The following is a 10,219-nucleotide window of genomic DNA, read 5'->3' as shown; positions in this document are numbered from 1 at the left end:
TGAAAGAAATTGGAAGTCTCTAGGACAATATTTAGATTTATGGTGAATTTTTGAAAAAAATATGTGTTTTTGTCTGCGCGTTACGAATTCATGCATTATTTTGTGATAATATTTTCTCTGTGTTGCTTTTATCGTTTTACAATTTGTTATATACCAAAATGATCGCAATTTAGTTTACATTACAACGAAAAAAAAAGTAACTTGTTACCTTCAACCGTTTTGCGCACAGCGCGATTTGAATACAATTATATATGAAATTTCGTTTTTGCGCTATCATATATCACATTATTTATATATGATAATGATAATTTTTTTCATTTCTGATGGTTGCATACTAAACTTCAGGCAATGACAAAAAAAGGAGCCAAAAATGAACTCTTAATCTTCAAAAGTAAGCGCGCTAATGATGAAAAAAATGATATTTTTTTTCCGCTCCTGCGCTCACTCTGAAACGTCTCCGGCACACGGGAGACATTTTTTTTTTTTACCGCTTCGGCGTTTAAGGGTTAAGTATTTCATATAAAATTGAATCACCCCCTGGAGCTGTTGATTCAGTTGAAGAGAGTGCCTCCCGAAATTCTCTTAAGGAAAATTTGTGTTTGTATGATTCAGATTTTCCCCATTCAAATTTCAGTGTCATTTCGGCATTCCAAATTCTTTGAAATTCTAGATAATAATTGTCAGGGCTGGAAACTTGAGAAAAGTGTTTTCCCAGTTCATTGGCAACTTCGGTGGGCTCTGTGATCAGTGTTTTATTGACTTTTAATGAGGATAATGGTGACGCAACAAATTTTCCACTTGGTTTCCTGATTTTGCGCCACACCACTCTCAATGGAGTTCTGGAATTATTCCATTGATATAGTAAAGCCAACTTTCTCTTTTGGCTTCCTTATAAAAGCGCCGCTGCTTGGCAACGCATGATTATAGATTAATTCAGACTGAGGGGAGCCACTAGTTTTGTATCGTCGGTAGCACTTCCAAGTGACTTTCCTCAGAATACCACATGTCTTATTCCACCAGGGAACTGTAGGTCTATGAGGTTTACCATTTGTCTTGGGAATCGAGCCCTCAGCACTCTTCAGAGTGGATTCAATGAAGTAGTCATAGGCATCCAGGTGAGAATGAAATGACTCAAACTCCCTATCTAGATTGACTCCTTTACTGAACTTGTCCCAGTCAGCATCCTCTACCTTCCACTTAGGTAATGTTTCAGATGGAGCATTTACAACATATTTCAGTTCAAGTCAAGGTGGATATTTGTTGAGGAAATACTAAGGTCCAGTGCAGAGAGATGAATATCATGAATGTTGTGGAAGGTCATTGACCCATTATTATATATGGGCATTAACCCTCTTACGCCGAAGCGGTAAAAAAAAAAATTGTCTCCCGTGTGCCGGAGGTGTTTTCAGAGTGAGCGCGGAAGCGGAAAAAATATTTTTTTCAAAAAATCACAGCGCGCTTAGTTTTCAAAATTAAGAGTTAATTTTTGGCTCCTTTTTTTGTCATTGCCTGAAGTTTAGTATGCAACCATCAGAAATGAAAAAATTATCATTATCATATATAAATAATGTGATATATGATAGCGCAAAAACGAAATTTCATATATAATTGTATTCAAATCGCGCTGTGCGCAAAACGGTTAAAGGTAACAAGTTACTTTTTTTTTCGTTGTAATGTACACTAAAATTTGCCCCCCCCCCCCCCGAAATTCATTTTGGTATATTAACTACATTGTAAAAACGATAAAAGCAACAAACAGAGAAAATAGTTATCACAAAATAATGCATGAATTCGTAACGCGCGGACGTAAACAAAATTTTTTTCAAAAATTCACCATAAATCTAATATTGTCCTAGAGACTTCCAATTTCTTTCAAAATGGAAGAAGACAAATGATTGAATATTACTATACTGTAAGAGTATTAGCTTACAATTGCAGTTTTCGACCATATCTGACGAGTTTAAGTTGACCGAATGTCAAATTTTTTTATATATATATTTTTTATATGCAATTATTTCGGAAATAAGAAAAGCTTCAACCTTCAAATATTTTTCGTATTATTCTACATGAAATTGCGCACATTTTCATATATAAAACTTTATGAAATGCCTAATATGAAACGGAGCAAATATTCCGAGAATGGTATGTACGCATTTCGGAGATTTGTGGCGGAGAATCCGCGCGCGGAGGGAAGGAAAGATTTTTTTTTTAATTCACCATAAATCTAAATATTTTGCTAGAGACTTCCAATTTGTTTCAAGATGAAGATAAATGACTGAATATTACTAGACTGTAAGAGTTTAGCTTACATTGCGTTTTTCGGAGACCATTTCGGTAGAGTCAAAGTTGACCGAACGTGGTTTTTTTTCTATTTATCGTGATTTATATGCAGATATTTCAAAAATGAGAAAACCTACAACCTTCAATTATTTTCCGTTGTATTCTAAATAAAATTGCGCACATTTTCATATATAAAACTTTATGTAACGGCTAATTTAAAATGGTGCAAACATTACCACAATCGCATGTATGATTTTTTCAGAAGAGTTACCGCGCGGACGTAAAGAAAATGTTATTTTTTTTCATAAATTCACCATAAATCGAAATATTGTGCTAGAGACTTCCAATTAGTTGCAAAATTAAGGTTTATGATTGAATATTACTAAAATGATATTGTTATGATACAATAAAGTTTCATACATACTTACCTGGCAGATATATACATAGCTATCGACTCTGTCGTCCCCAACAGAAATTCAAATTTCGCGGCACTCGCTACAGGTAGGTCAGGTGATCTACCGCCCTGCTCCGGGTGGCAGGACTAGGAACCATTCCCGTTTTCTAATCAGATTCTCTCTTCCACCTGTCTCCTGCGGGAGGCTGGGTGGGTCTTCAATCGTATATATCTGCCAGGTAAGTATGTATGAAACTTTATTGTATCATAACAATATCATTTTCATACATTCAACTTACCTGTCAGATATATACATAGCTGATTGACACCCTTTGGTGGAGGGCAAGAGACAGCTAACTACTGACTAGACAGGTAAACAACATATGTTGTAGGTATTTATAGACCTTGGTTCCTACCTTATTAGGTGGAAGACTTCGTGGCTACTGCCCAGGAGTCTGCTTCACCTCAAGAGCCTTAGCGAGATAGTGAACTGCGGCCAAGAGTTCTTGTGGGTCTGTCAATGGGGTTTCATCCGCTTACTCGGCAGAGCCTAACTGGCATTTGTCAATGGGTGCTAATCCACTTATATGACAACACGCCTTCTTTAAGGAGCACACAACCGATCCCGATCACCCGATCCTAACACCCGTGTTAGTTCTAAGATTGCCAAGAGTCATCCCTGAACTCTTAGCAAACAACCAAAAACTCGATAATCACACATACAAAAGTACAAAAAAAAAAAATTTTGTACCCCTCTAAAAGTCAGTTGTCACTCGATCTCCTAGTGAAGAGAAGTGAAGGCCGCCTGTGCGACATTATCCATGCACAGGAAATACAAGAACACATCCGACAAGAGGGTTACGTACACATATTTAAGGATCGGTGCTCTCTCCTTTACCCAGAACCCTCTGTGCTGACACAAACTGACCTAGAGAATAACATTTCTCATACGTAACTCGCACATCTTTTAAGTAATGAGATGCAAACACTGAGTTGCATCTCCAATAAGTTGCATCCAAAATATTTTTAAGTGACATATTTCTTTGGAACGCAATAGACGTCGCAATTGCCCTTAATTCATGAGCTTTTACTCTTAATAGATTAAAAGAGTCATCTGGGCAGTTCTTATGAGCCTCGGTAATGACACTTCTAACAAAGAAGGTCAAGGCATTTTTAGACATTGGTCTCTTGGGGTCCTTTACTGAGCACCATAGACCGTGTTGTGAACCCCCCAACCGCTTCTTTCTGTCCAGATAGAATTTCAGTGCTCTAACTGAACAAAGGGATCTTTCTGTTTCTCTGCCCACCAGACTAGTAAGTCCTTTTACCTCGAAGCTCCTGGGCCAGGGATGCGAAGGGTTCTCATTTTTGGCAAGAAAGAGAGTCTGGAATGAACAAATCGCAGAGTCTCCTTTGAAGCCAACTCGTTACTCAAGGGCGTGCAACTCGCTGACCCTTTTTGCCGTAGCAAGAGATAGCAGAAATAAACACTTTCTAGTGATATCCCGAAATGAAGCCATATGCGGTGGTTCGAACTTCTCGGAGGACAGAAATTTCAGGACCACATCCAAGTTCCAGCTTGGAACCCAAGGTTCTACTGACTTTGATGTTTCAAAGGAACGAATGAGATCATGCAAATCTTTATCATTCGTCAAATCTAATCCCCTGTTTCTGAATTTCGGTCACAGAGGTATTGGAAGAGGACAGCTTCTTCAACCTGCACCAGTTTCTGAAAACTTCCCACTTCGATTGGTACACTCGCCTAGTAGATGATCTGCGGGCTTTGGCAATTGCGCTTGCCGCCTTGCGAGAAAACCCTCTCGCTCTGACAAGTCTTTCGATAGTCGAAAGGCAGTCGAGCAAGAGCGGGTAGATTTTGATGGTACCTCTCGAAGTGGGGGTGTTTGAGCAGATCTATCCTGTTTGGAAGAGATCTGGGGTCCACTGTCCACTCCATTACCTCCGTGAACCAAATTCGGGACGGCCAATATGGGGCTATCAGAGTCATCTTGGTTCCCTTCGAGGCCACGAACTTTCTGACTACTTCCCCCAGTATCTTGAATGGGGGAAAAGCGTACACATCTAGCCCTGACCAGTCCAGGAGAAGGAAGTCTATTGCATAAGCCCTGGGATCTTCTACTAGGGCGCAAAATGTGTCTATCCTTTTGGAGAGAAACGTGGCGAACAGATCTACTTGAGGTTTCCCCCAAAGATACCAAAGGCTCTGACAGACTTCCGAGTGGAGGGTCCATTCTGTAGGAAGGACCTGGAACCTCCTGCTCAGTCTGTCCACTCTCACGTTCCTCTCCCCTTGGACAAATCTTGTTAGGAGAACTACATTCCTTTGATTCGCCCAAATCAGCAGATCTCTTGCTAGTTCGTATAGGGCGAGAGAGTGAGTTCCTCCTTGTTTTTTGACATAAGCCAGAGCGGTAGTATTGTCGGAGTTTATCTGTACCACTTTGTCTCTGACTATGTGCTCAAAGCTCTTTAGCGCAAGGTGAATTGCTAATAGCTCCTTGCAATTTATGTGCCATGACACCTGTTCTTCCGACCAGGTGCCTGACACTTCTTTGGATCCGTACTTCCAAGGATACTCCTTTGTTCTCTTCTAAGGGGGTCAACCACCACCTTAATTGATCTTTTATTTCCGCTGAGATTAGAAACGTGTTCGAGAGCTGTCCTGTCTTCCAACTCCAACTCCTTCTCAGGAAGAACTGAAGCGGACGGAGATGTAGTCTTTCCTAGAGGAAAGAACTGTTCGAAAGGAGAGGGAAAGGGTCACCCAGGAAGGCTCAACCATTCCCTCGCTGAAGTGCGCTCTTTCTTTAAGAAGTTCAATACTGTTGGCTACAGCCTTTCCTTATTATCTCTCTTGAGAAGGAAATACTTGAAAACCCCGAGAATCCATCTGAATACAGATAGACTACGTTCTGGCTGGGGACCATCTGAGATTTCTCGAGGTTCATCTGATCGAAATCTCTCCTAATACTTTCCAGTCAAAAATTTCCAGGAATTGTTGACCAGATTTCCTCCAAACAATCTGCTTTCGAGACCCTGGCCCTGATGAGTCCCAGTCGTCCGAGGTATAGGGAGATCGTGTTATCCCTTTCATGTGTATAGGTGTTCCTGACACATTCTTCATCAAGTCTGTAAAGACTTGGGGAGCCATAAGATAGGCCGAAACACAGGGCCCTGAACTGATAGATCCTTCCCTCGAACATGAAACGAAGGTACTTCCTCGACGAATGGTGAATCGGGACGTGGAAATATGCGTCTTGAAGATGCTAGGGATGCCATCCAATCCTCCTTGACGGAGTGCTGCAAGGACTGAAGCAGATTACGTTTCCCAATTTCCATTGCCTGAAACTTCTGTTGTTCTACGAATTTGTTCAGCGCAATTACATCCAGTACTGGTCTCCATCCTCCGAGGCTTTCGCTACGAGAAACAAGAGATTGTAAAACCCCGGGGAGCTGTGATCCAGTACCAGTTCTATTGCTCTTTTGTCCCACATCTGCTCACCATTTGACAAAGAGTATCCATCAGAAACAGGGTCCCTGTATCTGGCGGACAGTTCCTCGGTGATGTGTCAAGGGGGGCCTGTCCCTTGAATGGGATATAATAACCCTTCCTGATTATCGACATCGACCAAGGATTGGATCCTATGTCTTCCCATGCTCCCGCAAAGAACTGTAACCTGGCTCCTACAGGTGTCTGAAGGAAAGATTTCTCATTTTCCATCCCTTCTTAAAGGGACGGAAGGAAGATCTTCCCTTCTCTCCCTTGTCTTCCTTCTGGCGATGGATCTAGCCTGAGGGCCTCCTCGAAAGGGCTGCTGCTGCCGAGCTGGCCTAGTGGCTATCTTTTCCTCACTGGCCACAGGTCTATTCTTCCTTGAGGATTGTCTGAGAAGATCTTGAGTGGCCTTCTCAGGGCGGGGGGGTGGTTAGTAAGAATGAGCAATGTCTCTCACCTAACTGAGAAGGAAATAAATGTTCTGAGAGAGGCGCAACAATAAGCGGCATCTCTGCGAAGGAGAGACGGTCTTAGTGAGAAAAGCACTGTGAACCGCCCTCTTCTTTAGTATTCCCTGCACCACCAAAGTAGGGAGCATACTTCCGCCCGATCCATCTTTGAACAGCCTTATCAATGCATGTAAGGATGCTATGTAAGGTTTCTGGATTTTAGTTGTTCCTTTTCATGGACTTCTTAGCAAGAACCCCAAGGGACCAATCCAGAAGTTAATACTTCTAAAATGTGGAAAAGTCCCTTGAGGAGATGGTCCATTTCCGAAAGACCCCATGTTGCTCTAGCCGAATTTAAGAAGCCTGTCTCCTCGAGAAGTCTACGTCGAAGAGTCTACTCAGCTGAAACGGGCAGAGACAAATCCCATATTCTCTCCCGTTTCGTACATATGCCTCTTCTACCCGTTAGTTTTCGCAGGAGGCATGCAAAAGACTATCCTTCCTAACTCCTTTTTTGTCTTGATCAGGAGTCAAGAGATTGTAGGGCCTCTTCATGGATATTGGCCGGCTTTCATTTTTAGGAAGGATGAAGACTTGTGCACTTTTGTGCTTGAAAAAAGAGAGCACGGAGAAGGAGGAGCAGCTGGAGTCAAGGCATCTCCATACTCTTCTAAGAGAAGAGAAGAAGAACTTTTATCATTTTTGAAAGTCCTTCTTTGTTAGTGATTTCGTCCTCCGAGACGTCTCGAATATAGGCTGCGGTAAGGAGCAGGCTTCCCTCTCTCCTCTGTCTCCTCTTGAAGAAGAAGCACTTCTTAATAATAGGAGAGGGACAAGAAAGTTACTCTCTCTCTGCATTTATCATTAGGAGAGTCATAAATAATAGTTTTAACGCCTGGCAAAGACTTCTGTCGGATATCAGGTCTCTTCATGTGAATGCGCCTGGCGCTTAGCAGGAGTATCTCGCTCAGAATACTCTGGCGCCTGGGAGGAGTATCGTGTTTGGAACACTCTCCGCGCCTGGCAGGCGCTCTTTCGTTAATACTCCTGGCGCTGGGAGGAGTATGGTTTGTTAACACTCCTGGCGGCTGGCAGGCGCGCTCCGAAATACTCCTGGCGTCTGGTAGGCGCTCGGGCTCCCAAATACTTCCTGGCACCTGGTAGTATTAAGTTCAGAATACTCCTGGCGCCTGGGAGGAGTATCGAGATCAAACACTCCTGGCGCCTAGGCAGTCGTATATCTCTTTCCGAATACTCCTGGCCTTTGGAAGCCATCTAAGTTCCGAATACTCCTGGAGTTTGGCAGGAGTATCGAACATGGTAGGCGCATTTCGTTTGGCAAGTATATTGCACTTAGCAGGCGCTCTACTCCTATCAGGAGCTTCCTCTTCTCCAGTTGGATCTTGGTGCTTGGTTGAAGTTCTAGTCCTTGAACAATCTACAGGAAACTCAGGCTCTTTGCGCCTACTTGGCGCCTGGCTCCTAGCTGGCGCCAGACGCTTGGCAGGAGTTACTTCCTTTTCCACTTCTCTCCTGTCTAACGCTCCGCTCCCCCCAGAGATGGCTGCCTGTGCGACACCTCCCCCGGAAGGCTCGTTGCGCCTGACAGGATGATGGGCGGTCATTTGGATCTCTTATTAATCGGAAGCCTATCATCCTTCTTACGAGTAGGCTCTTTAGAAAGTACTCCTACCAAAGACGCTAATTGCTCCTGCATATTCATCAAAATTTTTCTGGTTGAGGACTCATTCAAATCAGGAGAGGGAGATCTGGAAGGCACTCAAGGATCTCTTACAGTCCAAGGATCTAAATCCTTTTTAGCCTTCTTTATTACTGAAGGCGCATCTTCTTCAGAGAAGCGATCGGGGCTAGAATTGAGCTCAGGTCCTTTCCAATTCCTCTTCAGCGGACGGGAAAGCTTCGACTCCTTCCATCCTCTTCTCGGAGAAGGCGAACTAGATGACGAAAAGCACTCTCGTAGGACGCTTTTCCTGTAGCTGTCCCTGGCAGTCTGAGATGTAATAGATTCTGCTGAAGGGACGCCTGATCGTTGGGGATTCTCCTCAACCTCCTAAGGCTTTCGACTTTCCTTCTCCTCTGGGCCAGGGAGCTTGGAAGCGGTCTAGACCTGGGAGCGTCGCAGAGACGACCAGACGCACCCTCCACCACACTGGGGACACTAAAATCACTTGAGAAACCACATTCACTTCTCTTACCTTCCAATGCTGCCATTTTTTCCTGCATTTTCTGAAGGGAAGCTCTGAGTTCCGCCATTTCTGAGGCAGAATCAGAGGGGTTAAAAACTTGTGAACGGGCTGAAATAGAATGGGCATAATTATCAGAAGAAGAAGCTACAGAACTAGATAGAAGTTCACGAGATCTAGACATTTTTCTGCTTTTGTAAGCCGCCTTCCTCTCTCTATCTTTCTCTAACTTCTTCAAGTTAGAAGTTAGATTCTTCCATTCTTGCGCACTCAGTTTCTCACACTCGTTACACGTATTCTCAATCGAGCATTCAACCATTCTACAACCACTGCATGCAGTGTGAGGATCTACCGAAGCTTTCGGAATCCTCACCTTACAGCCCTCATTCACACACTCTGAAACTAACACTAGAGTTAGACATATTCACGAAAATCCAAAGCCAAGTTCAAAAAACAGTCCACGATAGCGAATGCCAAACAACGATCCAAGTACGTCACCAAAAATCAGTCGAAAGAGGATCAAAAGCGTTGTGAAAAAAGAATTCCAGTCAGGAGGTAGTAACAACAATGTTGATACCACCGGCGACAGAGAGAATCTGATTAGAAAACGGGAATGGTTCCTAGTCCTGCCACCCAGAGCAGGGCGGTAGATCACCCGACCTACCTGTAGCGAGTGCCGCGAAATTTGAATTTCTGTTGGGGACGACGGAGTCGATAGCTATGTATATATCTGACAGGTAAGTTGAATGTATGAAAATATAAGTTTTAGCTTACAATTGCGTTTTTCGACCATTTCGGTAGAGTCAAAGTTGACTGAAGGTTGAAATTTTGGCACTTATCGTTATTTATATGAAAATATCTCAAAACTGATAAAAGCTACAATCATGAGTATTTTTTATTGTATTCTACATAAAAATGTGCACATTTTCATATATAATACTCCATGTAACGGCTAATTTAAAATGGTACAAAAATTATGTCAAAGTGACAAAACAATTCCCGAGATGTGTCACAGATACTTTTTAGTGCGGCAAGAAAGAAATTCACGCTTGCGCGCCTGCGTAACGATTGTAAACAAAACAACACCTTGATCCGTGAACTAGCATCCCCCAAGGCACGTGATTCAAGAGTTTTCGGCTGGTAGGCCTAAAAGTATTTTTCCGTGAATTTTTAAAAAAAACTTTTGTATGTAGACATAAAATACGTCCAGTCGGCACCCGAGAGACAAAAAATGTTGACGTAAAATACGTCCAGTCGGCGTTTAAGGGTTAATAAAAGATTGTTTTCTTGATCCCTTTTCATCTTTATCAGACATCAAGGTTCTTGGCTGACAAACAGATTTCTGAATTTGAGGCTGAGGCTCAGGATTTTTACT

The sequence above is a fragment of the Macrobrachium nipponense genome, chromosome 5 (genome assembly GCF_015104395.2).
Source record: "Macrobrachium nipponense isolate FS-2020 chromosome 5, ASM1510439v2, whole genome shotgun sequence".
In the NCBI taxonomy this organism is placed as follows: Eukaryota; Metazoa; Arthropoda; class Malacostraca; order Decapoda; family Palaemonidae; genus Macrobrachium; species Macrobrachium nipponense.
This window is presented reverse-complemented; position numbering follows the sequence as displayed.